General features: G+C 41.7%; 1 protein-coding gene and 1 long non-coding RNA gene across 5 annotated transcripts in view; both read left to right on the top strand.

Annotated features, from left to right (window-relative positions):
• Nucleotides 1-20,657, top strand: part of RORA (RAR related orphan receptor A) — a 722,772-nt gene that overhangs the window by 641,474 nt on the left and 60,641 nt on the right. The gene's annotated exons all lie outside the window — the stretch shown is intronic.
• LOC147580253 (uncharacterized) lies at nt 1,273-20,490 on the top strand. Its single transcript, XR_015252687.1, has 2 exons — nt 1,273-14,188; nt 14,427-20,490. It is a non-coding gene; the product is annotated as an uncharacterized LOC147580253 (long non-coding RNA).

Raw genomic sequence — 20,657 nt, 5'->3', positions numbered from 1 at the left:
GCCCAGGAGTGTGGTCTGAGGTGTTCTCGGACCTGGGCCTAGCCTGCCTCTAACCAGCAGGTATTAGCAGCAACAAGTCCCCCTGTCCCAACCAGACCAGACCGGACCTCACCACTGCCTGGTGTGGGGAGAAATGGCTTCTTCTCTTCTCAGAAGTATTCTCACACCACACTTGGCCAAGGTGTGTGAATGGGGAAGTTTGGGTCTTGAGTTTGGGTCATGTAACTACATCAATAAGAGCATTAGCAAGAGGAGCCTTCACTGCTGTGCCGCCTCATGGGTACGTTTGGAGGTTCTCACAGACAGGAAGGCCTTTGGGGGCCCGGCTGTTCCATCTCCCCTTGGTTGGGAGAACCTTTGTCTCTGGCATAATAGAAGGGTGCACAGGGGTGGAAGTAACGGCAGCAGATATGAGGCATCATCCTGTCCGTTTTCCAGCAGAGCACTGCTCTCTTACCCAGAGCTTGTTTTTCTGGAAGCCCTTCTCCCTGTGGAGCAGTGGTTCTCAACTGGAGACAGTTCTGACCCCCAAGGGACATTTGTCAATGTCCAGAGACATTTTTGATTATCACCGCTGGAGAGTGCTACTAGTATTTGGTGGACAGAGGCCGGGGATACTGCTACCCATTCTGTACGATGCCGAGGACAGCCACCCAGAATAAAGAAATCACAGAGCCCAAAATGCCAGTAGTGCTGAGGCTGAGGACTTCTGCCATGGAACATGTTCTTTACCTCATGTTCGTCATGGGCCCCTCACACATAACATCTTCATTTTCAACCCAAAGACCTTATATTTAAAAGCATGTAGGGGCGCCTGGGTGGCGCAGTCGGTTAAGCGTCCGACTTCAGCCAGGTCACGATCTCGCGGTCCGTGAGTTCGAGCCCCGCGTCAGGCTCTGGGCTGATGGCTCGGAGCCTGGAGCCTGTTTCCAATTCTGTGTCTCCCTCTCTCTCTGCCCCTCCCCCGTTCATGCTCTGTCTCTCTCTATCCCAAAAATAAATAAAAAACGTTGAAAAAAAATTTTTTTTAAAATAAAAGCATTTAGTTTCAAAAGATAAAGAATTGAAGTGAAAAAATTAAAGCACTTACTTTCACCTTTAAATAAAGGAATAAGTGGGAGACCTCATTGGCATGAGGGACAAAAAAGGGGGGAAAGTAATGCATTAGCAAAAACAGCCAGAGATAATCCACATAAATTAACTCAGTTAAGTTCATTTATACTTGCCTGCGTTGGTAGAAAGACTCTGTGGTGAAAGACAACATCTCTTTAAAAGAGAAGCCATGGGGCGCCTGGGTGGCGCAGTCGGTTAAGCGTCCGACTTCGGCCAGGTCACGATCTCGCGGTCCGTGAGTTCGAGCCCCGCGTCGGGCTCTGGGCTGATGGCTCGGAGCCTGGAGCCTGTTTCCGATTCTGTGTCTCCCTCTCTCTCTGCCCCTCCCCCGTTCATGCTCTGTCTCTCTCTGTCCCAAAAATAAATAAACGTTGAAAAAAAAATTTAAAAAAAAAAAAAAAAAAAAAGAGAAGCCATAAGCCTCAGTGCTTAGTGTCTCCAGGCAGGTGATATGAATGTGGCAGATAGAAGAGGCACCTGGACCTCTGGACAGCACATACGCCATCTGGGACGAGCCACCTCCCTTGGCTCTGACCAACTGTCGCCATTTAGAATTACTGGTCCACCATTGCCAGGTCTTTTGATTTTTCAAGAGAATCTAGAAGTCTGAGCTTCGCTGTGAAAGTCCCTGGTTACCAATTGTTAGAAACAAATTTGAAAACTCAAAAGCTTTGTGTGGCTGAATATTGGGCAGATGAGACAAAATCTCTGGTCTAATACATGGGTCTCACTAGGTTCCCCTGTTCCAAAAACTTTAAGTGACTTGGAAAATAAGTCCAAACTCGTTAGCAGAGTGTTCAAGATCCTTTACGATTAGGACTCACCAACCTAGCTGCCTACTTTTCACCCACTGGCTCCTGTCCACCCTTCCTTTGAGATGCAGCATGCCTCTCTGAACAAACCATGCATGCTCTTACTGGGACCTCTGCCTAGCTTTCTCTCCCTCCCAAACCAGTTTCCACTGCCTATTGAAATGTGATAATCACTCTTCGTGACCCAGATCAAATTACACATGATCTTCCTGAATTCCTTCAAAAAGCTGGGTTTGCTGTATTATGTTATTCTGATCTTTACAACTTAGCATGCATTCCTATATTCATCTCCCCACCTCAAGTAATGTAAAAGAGTTGGAGGCTAGGAACCCAGCTGTATTTATTGTTTTCTCCTCCACGTAAACCTAGCCTTTAGTAAATTTAAATCACCTTCTCCTTAATCGTCCACCATCATGCATGGTCATTAACATGGCAGTTTCTGTAGGAAATACCAAATTTTCTCCCTTCCCTTTGTATGACCAAATTTGCCCCCCGCCAAATTAAAATAACACTAAAATAACGTTATTAATGGCAGTAATGGAATTATGTAGGTTTTTTTTGTATTATCTCAGACCCTTTGTTAAGAGGGAAAAAGTAAAACTTGAGAGGTAATACTTAAAAAACATTTGGAATAGCAATTATATAAGTATTTTTAAATGGTTAAATATTTGCGTCTATACTTAGATGTATAAATCGGTATTCTTTGAACTTGAAGTGGATTTTGAACTGTGCTCTCCATAATTATAATAATCATACATTTTATTTATATACAGTTGGACTATATAGACATTAACCAATTAATTCTTGATGGCATTGCCTAATAAGAAGACTTTCCTTGGTACCCTATTTTTAGAGTGCACATATGAGTGTATATTAATTATAGACCTCTGTTATTAACTTTGCATCCTATTACCCAAATGCTTACTTAATAATTTACCAACAACATCAAGGGATAGGTGGGCAAGAAATTCGTATCAGAATTAACTTCAGTCTTGAAGCCAGGAAGCGAGTGACATTTATTAATCTATCAAATACCTGGCCTGAGTTCAAGGACGATTCATTTTCCTTAAGTGTGTGAGTGGTTGTTCAAAGGGATATGTTGACTTTCTCAATTCAGGTCACATTATAATTAGCTAATTAAAAAGAAAACGGATAAAAAAATATATGTAATATATATATGTGTGGGTGGGTGTGAGAGATATATATATATGTATATATACATATATATATTTGAGCCAAATTGAGTTTTATTATAATCCTGGTTTTGTGTAGGTGATATAGCTAATAATTAAGTTATCCCCATTAGGTTATGCTTTCAGAAGTTGCTATGGCCTGCTGCCTATCCCATTAAAATACTACCTTTATCACTAATTTTAACATGAAACAGATCCATTTAGAGAAAATCCATTATGAGTGAGATAGAGTAAATTGTTGAATAGCATAGGTTTAGGCTCAAGGCCTAATATAAATGTGATATAAATGGAAATATATTGGACAAATGCAATTTATCTCATTATTCAGGAGTGAGATATTCCAAACGGTTTTGCTAATGAATACATAAAAATAGATTACATGTAACATGCACCCTGTAAGTTGCACTTACAGAAGTATCTTTGCCACCTCTACTATGCCTGGAATTAATCCTGTTTGAACAGCAACAGTACTTGAGTCTCTGGTTACAGGAAGCAGCTCCTTTAAAATTTAAACTAAAAAATAAAAAAATAACACACCGACTTTTCTTCCTTTTTATTTTTAGCTGTGGAAGTTACCTTTATGGAAGAATTCTGAGGAATACACCAATTTTATCTAAATCTGCTTGTGTTGTCTTCTGTTAATCCTCTATTGTCCCTTGAAATCAGCCCACATGAAAAGAAGGCAGTGTTCTTCAAAGCTCTGGCGGGGAAGGCAAAGACTGAGGTTTCAGGAACACTGTCTTTTTGCTGAGATACTGGTAGAACACAATAGATAATATTCACCGAGCTCACAGGGAGGTCACTGCTTGCCCATAGGAGTTTGTAAACCGTTGGTTGTGGCATTGAATTTAAAAGCCCTAAAGAGTAGGAAGAAAAACAAAGTATAATGATGTTATTATTGCACTGGTTACAGGGTTTTAACTCTGGTATTATTAGGGTATCAAGTTATTTAAATATTAATGCTTCTCGGGGGTACCTGGCTGGCTCAGTGGGTTGAGCATCCGACTTCTGCACAGGTCATGATCTCTCACGGTCCATGAGTTTGAGCCCCACGTTGGGCTCTGTGCTGACTGCTCAGAATCTGGGGCTTGTTTCAGATTCTGTGTCTCCCTCTCTCTCTGACCCTTCCTCGTTTGCGCTCTGCCTCTCTCTCAAAAATAACTAAAAACACTAAAAACAATTAAAAAATAAGTATCAATGTTTTTTGCTCTCCTGTGATTTTCTTAGAATAATGATTAGTTTATATTGAGAAAATAGTTTAAACTAGAACCCTCACTGGTTCCCCATCCCCCGATATATTTGAGCAATAAACTTGCTAAAAGTTCAACAAGTCGAAGAGGATTTGCTTTCGCAGGCCCTGTCATTCTTGGTTAGAGGATGGTCACAGATACTAAAAGATCAGAGTTATTATGGCACAGGAGGCTTCAAACACAGGAAAGCGTATTCCGCAGCCCTTGTTGGTACCCCAAACCCTAGCCAGCTCTCATAAGTGAAGGTAAAAGTAACAGGGTGAAAGGGTATGGATGATTCTTACCAAATTATCACTACAAGTTAAACAAACAAACAAACAAACAAACAAAAACAGCTCCAAAAGATTTTAGTTGGTGAGCAGATGTGAAGAGCACAAGATTAGGATAAAGTCAGCAATAGTAACAACGCAAACTGACGTTTATTGAACCTTTTCTATATGCCAGGCACTGAGCTAAGCAGTCAACGTGCATGATCACCCTTAACTTTCATCAGCTCTCCAAGTAGGAACAGTTGCTGTCCCCCTTTTCTAGCTGAGGGAACCAGGGATCAGAGAGGTTGAAGTGACTTGTACGAGATCACACAGCGTTCTTGGAGGAACACTGGGAACTGAGATTTGAATTGAGGTGTCTGACCCCAGAGCCCTTCAACCCTGTCTCCACCGCCACAGCCATGCTGTAAGCGTGCCTGTGTGAGCATGCATATCTCCGACGGTAGATTCATTGCCTCGACATGTCATTCACAGGCTAAAGGAAAGAAGTGTGTGGTGACAAGCATGCTCCAGTTAGGAGGTATGTGGAAGGCTGCATGTGAGAGCACAGAGTGAACTCTGGACCCAGGCCTGTGGGATACCAGGAGTGTTCTACCCAATCCCGAGTGTCATGTTTGCTGGTTAATAGATACAGAGGCCATCGTTACCTGTGCATGTACTTACCATAGTGGAGTAATTTCCCAGTGGCTGCTAACGATGAACCACCGTGAACTAGAACCCGTGTCCCCTGTGGTGTGACCACACAGGGCAATTCATGATTTGGACCTGTGGGGAGCCAGTTGCCTAATAGACTCTTTGGCATATACAGTAAGAGCTACCGTGAGAAGCTCCCATCACCCAAGCGCTGTACTATCTCATTTTCTTTTTAGAACACTGTGAGGTGAAGTGAGGTGAGTGGTAATATCCTCCTGCTACAAATGAAGAACTGAGGCTCAAGGAAATTTCCCTGAGATCTATATAAGTGCCAGCACTGGAATCCTGAGTGTTCTTGACCACTACAACGATTGGAAATATACATAAGGACCAAAATCTCATGACACTTCCCTAATCAAACTTACAAGGTAGACTTCATTTTGAAGTGAAGCGAGACACCTGCTAACTCAGAAGCCTGTTTAATATCTTCTATCCATTAGAATAAATGCCTCTTGAGCCACTATACAATAAGTGGAATCCCATGTGGAATGCTACAGATGTATCTGATTAGGGAAAGAGAAGCAGAAAAGGCGGGCAGTTGTTTGGCATACCTGATATTTGCATAGTCTGAATCCTGCACATGGTAGGTGCTAATAAGGAAATATTTGTGGTTTATTTCAGTAACAGGGATTTTTGTCTGCGTATTTGAATATTCACCTCATTTTGGCTTTGCTTTGATAGGCTAACTCTTCATTTGGGGAGAATTTCAACTTTCATGGGTAGAGTTATGGATTGACATTTACTTTTCTTCTCTTTTCCTTGACCCTCTTTAAAATGCGCTGGTAGGGGCGCCTGGGTGGCTCGGTCGGTTAAGCGTCCGACTTCGGCTCAGGTCATGATCTCACGGCCCGTGAGTTCAAGCCATTCTGTGTCTCCCTCTCTCTCTGCCCCTCCCCCATTCACATTCTATCTCCCTTTCTCTCTCCCTCAAAAAAACATTAAAAACAATTTCTTTTTAAATGGGTTGGTATTTTGCAATTGAGATCAGTTATGTCACGGAACAGGGTCCAAAACCTTGGGAGCTATCTTGTGGTTAAGGCTTCTTCCTTAAGTTTTCCTGAGTCTATGACACTGGGTGAAATTCTTGTATTCGTTTCAAAGTCAGAGTTTTAAATTTTCTTCATTACTTTCTTATCATCACAATTATAATTATGTTTCAGTTATTTACAATTAATGTGCATTTTCCATATTTAAAAAATACAAATTAAAACCTCCTCAGGTATGGAAATTTTTATATTTTAAAACATCACCACCAATATGTGTGTGTGTGTGTGTGTGTGAAGATGCATATATACAAATGTGTGTACATTTTATAAGCCTTGATTATCTCGAGGAATGAAGATTGTGAATACGTTTTTTCTTTATACATTTCTGGATTTTCTAAATTCTGTTCAATAAGCCTGTGTCAGTTTTAAATAGGAAAAAAAAATGTAGCCTAAAATTACAGTTAAACATTAGCAGCTGCTAAGGGCAGATGGACAGATTGCCCAAGCATCCACATTAGAGGGAGGATATGCACTTGAATACACATATTAAGCATAAACATAACAAAAATGGACTGGCAGTTCAGTTCCTGTGTTAATGAAATATTAAGGGTGTGACTAGGGCAAGCTGACCCTGATTATGTCACATGAATTTGACTGTTTCAGAAGACACTCTTGAAAACAAAAATAAACAAAAAGAAAAGAATTTTACAAAAGCAGTTTTGTCACACAGTGTTTTTTAAAGTGACATACATTTTAAAATCTAGCCAGACTGCATTTTATAGCTGTAGGATCATTTTCAACCTGAATCTCCTTAAGAAGTGAGTCACAATCTCTAGAGAGATCTAAATTTAATACAGTCTCGTAGGGAACGCAAGTAAGAGTCGCTCTGATAAACTTTTTGCTTTGCCAGATATGGATTACACATGATTGGCTGACGTGGGCCAAAAATGAACCAAAACCGCAAATTCAAATCATTCACAGACTTCTTGTTGTAACTTAAATTGCTTCCTTAAGAAAAAACAACCAGTGTAACTTTTGACTGTCTGTAATAAGAGGGGGGAAATGGCCAAAGTTTATAAAGTATGGATATTTGGCTTAGAATATTTTTTAGAGCATCAAATTTGTTTTGATTAGTATTAAGTCATTTTTCCATTTCTTAAAACATATCTACTTGAAGCCATTGAGAAGAGATCGAGAAACTTTCTCAAACTGAATGTGCTTTCTGTAAAATTATCCAGCCGTAATGGAAATAACAGAAAGGTGATGGCCATACCTTGTGCACCACACTTGATCTGGGAGGGTTAACGACTGTGCTCTTTGGATTACCTTTTTTGCCTTCCTGCCACAGCAGTATTTCACTTAGGATGGATCTGCCCTCTTGCAGCCTCTTCTAGCAGCAACCATCTGAGAATTTAGGAAGTAAGGAAATAGGCCCGTGGGCTGCCAAAACAGAGTCCCAAAGTTCAAGCACTGCAGCTCATGCACTTGACTCAGAGGAAATCCCTTTGGACCCAATACATCCTACTTATAATTGGCTTTTACACAGGTCATCTGACAAGTTTGGCTATCTGGTTACGTTCCAAGCACATAAGTAATTCCAAGATGAAATATTAATTACAAGTAGAAGGAGGGCCGCATAAGAGCTAGCATATGACTATGTATGGGAAGAAAACAACTGATAAAGAGGAAAATAACTATAAGAAGGACAACAGAATGGGGCATTTAGCTTTGGGAAAAAAATGTCATATAAATCTTAGAAGTCCTTAAAGTCATTACAGCACATATGGAATAATTTTGCTTTTCTGGTCAGTTACTAATACATTTTAAACCAAGTTTTATTTTGAGAGAGAGCGCATGCGCTCAGGAGAGGCAGAAGGGGGGGGGGTGCAGGGGAGGATCCCAGGCAGTCTCAGAGCTGTCAGCGCAAAGCCCTGTGTGGGGCTCAAACCCACGAACTGTGAGATCATGACCTGAGCTGAATTCGGATACTCAAATCAACTGAGCCACCTAGGCACCCCTTGAAACAAGTTTTCTAATGTCACTTCATCAAGAAAGAGCAAGTTATGTTCAAAATACTTTAAAAAGAAGAGAAATATGTCACACTTTTAAAATACTCCATAAAACATGTTTAGGATAACTATCCTCTTTGTTTTGATGTGCTTTCTTGGATAAAACTTCAGCTCTTTGGAAATTCAGCAATGCCAGGTTACTTATTAGGGCTCTAATCAGCTGAAATTCACTGCTGTTTGCTGTGGTGATGCTCTAAAATACATAATGTTCACAAAGTTTTTGGAGTTAGGAAAATTTACTTCATCGAATTCTTTGAGAGAACCATCTAGAAAATGACTTCTGTTTGTTTCCAGTTTGCAAGATGTTTCTCTTGTAGCCCAAGGGAATGTTCTCCTGATGGCTGGTGGGCTTGACTAACCGGAGGACCAAGGACAGAATTTCCTGTGTTTATTCTCCCATCCCAGAGTTTGTAACAGTTGACTCTGGTTATTTGAACTCCAAGGCTGAGCTTGTATCTCATTACATAACAGTGCAAAGTAACTTCACCAAAACATGCTGTTCACTACACTGGCCCTTCCTGTCATGTAACCATGACCTCTGCGATTTTTGCTCCTTCCAAATGAAGGCCAAACCATACATGTCCTCTTGTACATCTTCTTCTAGGACCAGAAAGCCCTACTTTCTAGTTCCTGGGTAATTGTAACAGCTATGTGCATCTTAGATCTTACTTAAGAAAGTGGGCTAATTTTAGGTGTGACTGTAGAGGGATAATGTAGAATCTTCCATGGCAACTTGAAGCTCAACCTTCACAGGATCAGAGCACTAGGCAGAAAGAATACAGGTAGCAGAAAATTCTTCCTGCCAGCAAGTAGGAGGAGGAGAAACTTGTTTAGAACATAAGGAGAAAAAGACATGTTCAGTGACAGTGGGATTAAGCCAGTCAGGATTGGCTATTTAAAGAGCATTTATTGGGTACTTATTGCCGTTCAAGCATTTGGGGATGATGCAGCAATGTATGCTCCGATAAATCTGTTCCCTTGTCGTTTATCTTTGAATTGGGGTGGACAAACTAGTGTTCCTAGAGGATGATGGCAAGGCAGCATACTCACAGAAAGGAAGATAAGGAAGTTCAAATTGGACACGTGAGTGGTAAAAAGAAGTGTTTATTATAATTTGTAAGGTTTCTTCATTTTAGAAGGCTTTGAAAGGAGGAAGTGAGGTTTGAACCAAAGATGGGGTCTGCAAGAGAGCCTGAAATGGTGAAGAGAGAGGGGAAGCTATGACCTTCTAGGCACAGAGGACTTCATTCGTGGCCAGTGGACTCGGATGCTGACTTTGGCTTACGCCCATAGGCACATTCACCCAGTGCACCTTCTCAGAAGTGTGGGGAGCGGTCAATGGTAACAACCTCACCTGCCAGAGTAAACAGAACTAAGAAAATAGCCTAGACCCCAGAGCAGGAAACGTATTTCCCTAAAATTTTAGATAGATAATACAAAAACTTTTTTTCAGATCAATAACTGCTTTAGTTCTCTACTTTTCCATGATAGGTTCATAAAAGAGAAAGGGCATGGGAGGAGGTGAGAATAAATGGTTTAAAGTCAGAATTTTTTGCTGAGGCTAGATTTTCTTCCTCCCTCTTCCTATTTATGCAGCTATCCACAACACCTTCGGTTTTGAGGGTAGATTTCATCTGGGGACAGATGGGGAACACAAAGCCCCTGGTCTCCAATTGAGTGAGTCTAGAAGGAGGGAGAGCATGAAGTAGAAATAAAAGGAGCATCCAGGATGCATCCCTTTTTGGGTTTTTTGTTTTTGTTTTTTCATAGAACTCACCTGAAATGCCAGTTACTCCAAAAGCTTTCAATTTCAGGTAACTTAAAATCCCTCTGCCTTCTTTGCCTCATTGGCAAGTAGAGAGGGACCACTCTTTCAAGTGGGGGAAATGTATGTAACAGAAAGAAAAGGCAGAAAATAGGTCAACAAAGTCGAGTGACCTACACAGATGGGTGTTTCGAGATGTGTCAGCTGTGGTTCCACAGTCACTACCTGGGTTCACTTACGAATATTGGGAGTAAAGGCCGGAAGTGGAAAAATATTTTCTGGGCGGGTGGGAGTAAAGAAGAAGGAGAAGTGGGTTATCCTTCTTCTTTCAAAGAACTACCACTTGAGACATTTTTTTTAAAGTTTCCTTAAAAGTCATTTTGCTCAGCAGAGGACAGTATTTCTAAGAAGAGAAGTCAAAAACAAAACAAAAAAACAAAAAAAAAAAAACAAAAAAAAAAAACAAAAAAACCTTCAAACAATTGGAGTGTCCTCCGAACCCCTACCTTCTTCCTCTTCCCACCTGTGAATACAAGACCATTTCTTTTTCCTTTATTGGCCGCATTCTGCTTAAATATCACAAGATCGCACGATCACTTCTTTCAAACAGTAAGCTAATACCAAACAGAATTTTAACATAGCCACTAATTCTTTTGAACAAGGCTGTGTTGGCAATTATGAAACAGGGTAGACGTTGGCAAGCGCTTTCAGAATAATTATAGGGTTCCTCGAGTAGTACAGTATAAATAATTGCTGGTTTAAAAGCGTTATTGTGAGCAGCAATTTATACTAAAATTTATATTTGCTCCTTGAAACCAATATACGTCAAGAGTGCCTCGCTTCCACCCCCAACATCCCCACGCTGAGATCTCAAGGGCTTTGGAACCTTTTGATTCCATTTCACGTTTAACTTAGCAAGGCAACTACAAGGCACGTCTGAGCTGTAGTAAATAAGGGTAAGAGTAATGCATTTAATAAATGGGCATGAATGAAGTAATGAAACCATTCCAGCCCTGGCCACCCGGTGTGCTCCCAGGATACTGACATGCAGAAAGGCCATTTTGGTACAGAGAGAAGCTAAGAACTGCAGCGGTATCACTTTTGCCTGGCAAGTAGGGCACGCCGAAGAACATTATCACCTCCTCTTTGGCTTATGATGGTGTGGATGGGAGGCACAGAGGACTAAGACACAGGAAACTCGTGGAGATAATGCCGCTCTAAAATAGCCAAGGAGACTTATTAAAATATATATTTGCCTCTCTGCGGAAATTTTCATTTTATCCTATCGCACATTAAAAATGGGTGGGTACCTCAGAAAAGCAGATTGGAAGGGTGGAAGGAAGCCCGGGGGCTAGGGGGCTGTTTGTGAAGGACTCTCCTCGAGGGGTGAATGCTGAATAGAAGCACTTCTTTTCCAAGCAGGTGACTGAATGTGTCATCTGCTTGTCTTTCTGTGGATCCTAGTGGCTTCTCTTACCCAGTGTGAGAACTCCCCTGAGATTTTCACATCCTGAATGTTTCTCACCAAAGTAGCTAGTGTTCTAGGATAATGTGTTTTTTGTTTCAACTGCTGTTCCTGGTTTCTGTTCTCTAAAACCCTTTTAAGCCATATTTTCCATGATTGTTCAGTGCTGGCTTTGGTATTTAAATAAGCCTTTCAATGGGTCATTAGCTCTGTAATTAATTCCAGCTATTTTTAAATGGTGCCTTGGTTATTAAAGAGCTGCCATATTCTCAACAGCCTTGTCTTTCTTGGAGCATCCCTAAGCATTAGCTGATTTTTTTTTTAGTGCCAAAAATATTGTAATTTTTTTCCCTCCTTTCCAACATATTCTTCACTGGTAGGAAGAGTCAAATTTTTTGAATGAGGACAGAAAATATTTAACTGTTACACTTCTGTATGATATCCCTGGCCTTTTATTTTTCTTTCAAATGATCTCAACAAATAGCCATCCAAGGACTTCCTGTAGGACAAACCCTGCCCACTATTTAACTTACATTTTAAACATCCATTTTGGCAAATCACAGGATTTGAATAGGAAGTGACTTTATGCAGAAACGACTGTAACAAAATCACCGGCCAGTTAGTTGCAAAGCTTAGAATTAGAACCCAGACCACCTGACTCTTAGTCCGTTCTTTCCATTTCTTTGTGCTTTGTTATGTAATGTCAACATAGCTGTTAGTCTCTGTCACACTGGAAGAGGCTTACCAATTCTAATATTAGAACCAGCGAGTCCGGCCCCACACCCTTGGCAGACGTCACAATCAATCACAGCACAGTGCACCTCGACCAGCATCCTAAGCATTCATGAGAACTCCATCTGACTTAGGAAATGAGCTGAAACCCACTTGCCACCTTGACCTTATCGTAATCCCAGGATAAAGCAGTAATTCTTGGTTCAGAAAAGCAGATGGAGATTAACTTTGATTATTGAGTATTATCTGAGATTAGATAAAAATACCAATAGCTCACATAATAATAGTAATAGTGTCTACCATTGTGTGCCAGGCACTGAGCTAATTGCTTAGATGTATTCTTGCATTTGAACCTCCTAACAACCCTGTGAAATAGTTACTGCTGTCTCTTGTACAGACGAGGAAATTGAGGACCGGAAAGGATAAGTAACTTGCCCGTGATCACTGAGCTGGTAAGTGGCTGACTTAGCATTTGGGCTCAGATTTATCTCTAAAGCTATTCCTTGGCACCTAACAGTACACGTGGGATGCCTCTGTGCTGTCCATTGTGGACCAGCCTCTGATGTCAGAAGAATAGTTACTACCTTTCTCTCCATGACAGTTTACCTTCTCCTTCACCTCCAGCCCCTGGCTTCTTTTCTTTTTTTTTTTAATTTTTTGTTAACGTTTATTGATTTTTGAGACAGAGAGAGACAGAGCATGAACGGGGGAGGGTCCGAGAGAGGGAGACACAGAATCCGAAACAGGCTCCAGGCTCTGAGCCGTCAGCACAGGTCCCGACGCGGGGCTCGAACTCACGGACCTCGAGATCGTGACCTGAGCCGAAGTCGGACGCCCAACCGACTGAGCCACCCAGGCGCCCCTGGCTTCTTTTTTTAATCCTGTGAACTCTTTTGGCATCTTTGAGTTACAGGTTCTAGTAAATGTAGTTCAGAAAAGGATGCTTGCCCAGATGATTTTGTTTTACATTTTTTTAATAAATTAGGTATCCTTTAACTTATTTTGGTCCTTGCCATACAGTTTCCATGCTAGAAGGAAAAGCCTAGGTCTGTCTAGGGTATCTCTAGCAGCCTTCTTGTTCCTCTCTACAGTAATAGATTACATGCTAAAAGGGGGCAATAGGGTTCCCTAATTTAATCATTCCTTTGGAGCACCTGCCATATGTCAGGCACTGAGCTTGACCCGGGTAATATAGGATGAGGAAGAAAGACGGGTCCTGCTCTATATACCTTCCATTCTAAACGTGTAAAGACAGCTAATAAACACAAAACATTCCAGGGAGTGATAGATGTTATGAAGAATGAATCCAGATATTACAATAACAGATGACTTGTGGGGAGAGGGTAGGAATGCCTCTGGTTTTTTGGTTTTGTTTGTTTTTGTTTTTTCCTATGGTCCCTAGGGCAAATATTAAGGGGGACTATAAAAGGTAAGTTTAGGTTCTGTATTTCTAGATACGTCTATAGCTCACTTAGGGCTAGGACTGCGGTTGGGGGAGAATGTCAAGTGGACACAACTGTATTTCAGTGTAATCTTCCTCTTTGGCACCCGCGTCATTTCCCCACTCTGTTGGGATCTTCTCTCCTGATCACTATCTCCACTTCCAGCTGCCCAGCGTTCTGCCTGCCGTGCCAAAGCTTGCCGCCTCTCCTTATCATCACTAGCTGAATCGAGAATGATCCTCTTTTTTGTGTCCTCAAGGTCAGGCCCCCTGTGGCTGCCAGGCCTCAAGTAGCCACCCTGATAAACTAACCTCTGCTCACTCCTCCCACATGAGTGATTTCTGTTGACTCTGGTTCCATTCTTTTCATCTGTGAAGTGGGGACGTTGGGATAAACGTAGTTGAAAGATGGCGGGAGAGGGGTGCCTGGGTGGCGCAGTCGGTTAAGCGTCCGACTTCAGCCAGGTCACGATCTCGCGGTCCGTGAGTTCGAGCCCCGCGTCGGGCTCTGGGCTGATGGCTCAGAGCCTGGAGCCTGTTTCCGATTCTGTGTCTCCCTCTCTCTCTGCCCCTCCCCCGTTCATGCTCTGTCTCTCTCTGTCCCAAAAATAAATAAACGTTGAAAAAAAAAAAAAAAGAAAGAAAGATGGCGGGAGAATGAGCACATGTGGGTGGTGGTTTCTCCTGGGTCTCCCCCCAGCTTGGTAATCTTGGGACAGTCACCTTGCCTCTCTGAGAGCCTCATTTGCCTTGGCTAAAAAATAATGGGTTCGATTGAGCAATCTCACAGGTCTTTACAGGTCTGGAACTCTGTAATTTGGTTTAGCTCTTTAGAGCAAGCTAAACAAAACAAAAACTATGATTCATGAGAGAGAGCACCTCTACCTCTATTGTCTAACTCGGAGAAGGAAGGGGGCCCAGCAAAGATATCATTGCAGGGCAGTGGGGGAAATTATTCAAAGCCTTTTAACTTCCCTTCCTGAGGACAGTTAGTGTTAGAATGGACTCTTACTGAGATTATTAATGAAATAAGAACAAAGATGACTCTTCATACGCCCAAACTATGTTTAATATCTTCAACCTTAGAAATAGTAGGTTTTAGTGAAGTCAGCCACATCTCCTGACCAGTCCTGTGGCAACTGAGCAGGGACCAGAATGAGCCAAAGCATCAAAATCACATATTTGTGTAAGTGACTAGCTTCTACTTCCTTGTCATCTGTCATTTACTCCATATTGAGGTCAGAGTGGTAAAGCTATTATGCAGTATACATTTACATTAGATTATCAGGAAGACAACGGGCAAGGGCACTGAATCACTCTCACCAGTAATTTCTAAACGCTGAAAATAAATGTGCGTGATCTATTCTACATGGATGCATCGTGTTGTATATTCCCTTTGCAGCCATAGCTTTTACTTAATTGATTTCACTTACGGAATCCTGTGAAATCTCCTTGCAGAAACCTGAAAGATGAAAAGGTACTACTTAATTCATCACTGCCTTGTCTTCTTCTTAAGGGGTTTGTTTACTGTGATGAAGAACAAGTGGTCCACGCCGCGAATCTTCTGCACAAAGTAAATTAGCGGAAAGAGCAGCAAAACCAGCATGGTTCTGCAAAATGCTTCTTTTGTTTTCTGTCAGCATGGCAATGGCGCCACACAATTGAAAACTTATTTTTGCAAGCCGGTGTTCAATGTAATTTTGAGGTGTGAATTCAGCCATTCATTATTTGAACTTTTGTTATTTCAGAATGAAGGTAGCCTTATTTAGATTCCTTCATCTCCTTTGGGAGCCAACATTTACATGATAATCTGTACATCCATTTACATCTTCTTCTGACTGTCCTTGAGGAAAACAAACAGCATCAAAAAGGATTAATTATTTTCCAGTGGAAGCTTGTTGTGTGCTGACAATAACTTTAATCCCTTTAATGTCCAAGTGAGGAGGATTGATAACTGATAACACTTCTATTGATATTTTCCAGATAGGATTCTGTAGCAAAAAAACAAAATTTTAATGCCTTTTAAGTAAGCATTAAAGGGGGAAACCCTTTACATAGACTATAAATTCTTGGCTTTAAGCAATATTTATTTATTTATTTATTTATTTTAACATTTATTCATTTTTGAGAGTGAGAGAGACAAAGCTCGAGCGGGGGAGGGGCAGGGGAGGGGCAGAGAGAGAGGGAGACACAGAATCAGAAGCAGGCTCCAGGTTCTGAGCAGTCAGCACAGAAACCGACGCGGGGCTTGAACTCCCGGACCGCAAGATCATGACGGGAGCTGAAGTCGGACGCTTAACCGACGCTTAACCACCCACGCGCCCCTAAACAATATTTTTTTAAATGAGTGTGTTTGGGGTTGGATGTGAACAGCTTAGAACATTAAAATTTCCATCCACACATCAAGTCTTAGATGTTCCTCTCTTATACATTTTACTAGGTCAAAAGCAGCTCAAATATGAATAAATAAAACCTTTGGCCATAGAGTTTTCAAATATCATTTATATTTTATTTTATAAAATGAGCTACATTGTCCTTGTGATTTAATTGACAGCTGGAAGAAAATCAGACACTTCACAAACAGCAGAATTTATGAACCCCTGGAGTCCTATTTGTGACTATTTCACAATACAAGTTAAAAATACATTTTTTTTTTTGCTTTGTTTTGTAGATTAGAAAGGAAGCGTGAGAGGATGGAGAGAGACATTACAGTTTGAATTTATAATTAGAAAACACAGAAAGTGAGTGAAATGAAAAGATTGTTACCATGAGAGTATCACCAGATGCCCCGCCCCACCTCCCAGCACCCAGGCAATCTCTTTTTGAGAATCCACCTTGGGTGTTTAAAAACCATTGCAATAAGAAAGTGATATTAAAAATGGTATATAACAGGGGCGCCTGGGTGGCTCAGTCGGTTGAGCGTCCGACTTCAGCTCAGGTCACGATCTCGCGGTCCTGAGTTCGAGCCCCGCGTCGGGCTCTGGGCTGATGGCTCAGAGCCTGGAGCCTGTTTCGGATTCTGTGTCTCCCTCTCTCTCTGCCCCTCCCCCGTTCATGCTCTGTCTCTCTCTGTCTCAAAAATAAATAAGCGTAAAAAAAATAAAATAAAATAAAATAAATTTTTAAAAAATGGTATATAACCACTGTAGCAAGCATGACACATATGTGATATCCTGAGAAATTGCCCAATATTTTCTTATCCCAGGTTTGGTCCCTTTCTTTTAAAGTGTTTGAAACCAAAGAATACAGCGAATACCGTTTTATATTTAGCCTATTCCCTTATGCGTTGCTTGTTTCTTAAATCAGTTCATGGGCAATGAATGAGGAGAGGAAAATAACAGCAACCACAAAATACCCTGGTGATATGATAGTGATTACCACTTCCTAATGCTTACTTCTTACCTAAGAAAATAGCTTTATTTTCTTCTCTCTTGTGCCAAACTTGATTGCATAGAGCAAGAAAGTAGAGAGCAACTCTGGTTTTTTAATGCTGTGCTATTAATTTCACTCCGTACAACATGTTTAGTTCCTCATTCCTTCTAACTTTGGGATTAAGTCTAGTGTTTTGTTGTGTGTTTACAATACAATCAGGCAACAGACACAGTACTTAAGAGGTGCTACCTACCATCAAACACATCAAGAATGCCACAGATTTTTCTGCTTTCATCACTAAGACTTTGTTAAACTGTACATATCAAGAAGTTCAATAGGAGCAAAGCTAATCTGGTATTTTAATATTTTTATCCACCACATCATTTTGAACCCACACTATGTACCTTTAAGTGTAGTGTTCGTAACTTCTCACTTTTCAAGGTTGAGGATGTCCTCATTAACTTTGTGTTTCTCAGGAAGGAACACGTTCTCCTGTGGAAATTCTTGACCAATTTTAGCAAATTGAGGCCACCTATTCATTTAAGAGTGTTGTATGTGTTTGATTACCTAGAATGGCTTGCCCAAAGATTCTCTTCTGGAGAAGTACCAGCACAATGCCCGAAACGAAACGCCAGAGAGTGGAAAGTCCTAGTATCCATGAGGGGGATGACTGGAGTGTTCCTGGAGACAGTGTTTTCGCATGGCTGACATTAATGACAACCCAACGCTACACACTCACGAAATGTTTTCATTTCAGAAGAGCATCAAAACCACGGAGTCCTTTTAAGTCGTCTTCTTTTACTGCGAAACTAGAAACCATGCGAACAACTACTTTGAGTAATAACCTGTGTCCCAGCTACAGGCTGTATTAAACTCCTTGTCATATAATTTTCTAATTTGTGTGTAGGTAGTTGTAGCAAACAACCGAGCTTATTTCAGAGTATGACATCAGAAAGCATATTTTAATGCAGCGGTGATGGGTAATGAAATCAGAATTTCCACAAAGTCCACTCTAATTGAACAGTATTGTAAGGAGAGGTAAAATATGAGACTCAGAGTTTCCTCCCAAAGTCATTTACACTATTAGGTAATGAGGCTGATTTTATTTTAACAAATGTACCAGGAGGTATGCTTCCTCGTGAACATTGCCCCCTTCAAAGCAGTCCGCTGGGGAGGCTAAACATCTGTGCCAAAAACGCTGTCCCTGCCAAAAACTAATATGTAATCTCTCTTCTGGAACTGCTTTCGGCTCCTTTAGCAATGTCTTAATAGTCTCCATGGTGGCCATTGTTCTCCTGGAAGAGTGACATCATTTGATTTCTGAAAACAACCAATGGTTAATATGGTGAGGAAGGGACGAGAAGAAACCAGGCCAAGCTGTTTTCCCTTAAGAACAACAACCACAAAAGTGACTACGAAGTGACAAACTTGTCTTTATCAGCACACTGGCACTGAATGTGGTTGCCAGAGAAGCAGTTCAAAGAAGTCTATGACAACGACAGCCTCACTCCTATGAAGACCAATCTTCATTTTGGGTGAGAGGCCGGTGCCAGTAATTCTGTGGGAAGAAAATATCGGCGGCCATTTCTCTTCTTCCAGAAAATCAACCTGGTGGGTGACAGCCACGACAAAAAAGAAAGGACATTCAAAGGCCGTCTGTGCCTCAGTACAGAAGCACCTCCACACACACAATGTGCGGCCCATATCCAGATATCACCCCCCTCCCGAGAGTGTGCGGTTTTGGCCGTGTCAGAATTACTCCTCCCTGACTAACAAAACTGCACAGTGAGCAGTGAGTGTGGGAAGCTGAAGGGTGGGGGGAAAAAGGGAAACTCCTAGATGGTGACTTTCATTGTCATAACCTGATAGTGATCACTGGAGAATTCTGACGTAAGCCACCAGTTCAGAAATCACTAAGGTGCCGCCAAGTTTGGTCGTGGGGCAGCTCAGTGCCTTTACTGCAGTCTGCACAGAGTTCCCTGATTCTGGGCTGGGCAGACCTCACGTACTCAGCGGTGGGGTTCAAGACCAGCGCGCCGTGGGGATTTCGATGAAGTGTTGGTGGGGCGCCGAAGCATTCCCGCTGGGAAGTCCTTTGGAACAATCCATGTTGTGTCCCATTGGGTGGTTCCATGTGTCTGGGGATATTTAAATGGGTTTCCTTTAAGTTTCACTTTGTAAGGTTTATGAGATGCTGCTGAAGGATGTGTAGAACTGCCGCCTGTTTTCTGGTCCCTGTGCCTTTCTCCGAGGGACCGTTTTTGTCTTGCTACGGTTGGGGGAGGAAGAGCTACACCAGAGTGAGATGAGTGTCAGTATTCCCGGGGAAACCATTCTTCGATCTGCCAGTCATGATCTCAGACCCCTTGGCCCACTGGCCATTTACACCGATGGCCAAAGTCTTTGTGAGCGGTTTCCTCCAGTTTTAGCAATTACTCTCTCACTAGACAGAGCAAACATGAATTCAAATAACAAGGGTTTTCCATTTTCTCCTTTCTTACTCCCGATTTTGTCAGTTGTAGGTGAAAGAAAATGGAAGTCTTGGCAAATGAACCAGGGTGGAGAGCCACACGGCTGCTTGTCCATTTGTCGGGTTAGGAGAGGGCTGAGAGGCTGTGGCATCCTGTGGGACTGAGGGCTCCCCAGCCTCCTGACTCTCCGATGGGAGTTACCCTGAAGGCAGCCTGTCTGAGACTTTCAAGTTTGGTCTTCTCTATGTTAATCTCTTCCTTAAAACCTCATTAAGGAAAACTCCTGGAATGACACATATAAAAACGAGATAGACCTTTTAAAATCATTGTTACCACTGTTCCTGAGAACCCCCAGCCTTATTGAGGACATTATGTTTTTCACAAAGTGCCTTGAACTTTAATGTGGGTACTCAAAGAATATTTGTAAACTTATGCCCAAAGAAAACATTCTTTGAAATTAACTAGTAACATCCAACTCAAGAACGAAAGGCAAATAATAGATTCACTCTGAAATGAATTGTACTGAGTGGGCCATGAAATGCTCCCTCTTGAAGACCATTTACCTCAACAGACCAGAAACGGGGAAAGGATGGCTCTATTATAGATGGAGTAATTCACTGTCAAGAAACATTTTGAAATGGAATGGGGCACCTGGGTGGCTCAGTCACTTAAGCGTCTGACTTTGGCTCATGTCATGATCTCATGGTTCATGAGTTTGAGCCCCACGTTGCGCTTCCTGCTGTCAGCACAGACTCCACTTTGGATCCTTTGTCTCCCTCTCCCTCTGTCCCTCTCCTGCACTCATGCTCTCACTCTTCCTCTCTCTCTCAAAAATAAATAAACATTAAAAAAAAAGAAACAGACTGATTCTTCTCTGGTAGAGTTACCTGTCTTGCTGTTGACAATGGTACGTTTTATGGTAATCAGTTCATCTTGTCTAACTGACAACTCAAAAAGCTGATTCCAAGAACAGGAAACTGGCTTCAATAGAAATATTTGTTTATTTTAGAGGGTGGAGTTGGGTAA

The sequence above is a fragment of the Puma concolor genome, chromosome B3 (assembly GCF_028749965.1).
Source record: "Puma concolor isolate L17-30 chromosome B3, mPumCon1.1.hap2, whole genome shotgun sequence".
Lineage (NCBI taxonomy): Eukaryota > Metazoa > Chordata > Mammalia > Carnivora > Felidae > Puma > Puma concolor.
This window is presented reverse-complemented; position numbering and strand designations above follow the sequence as displayed.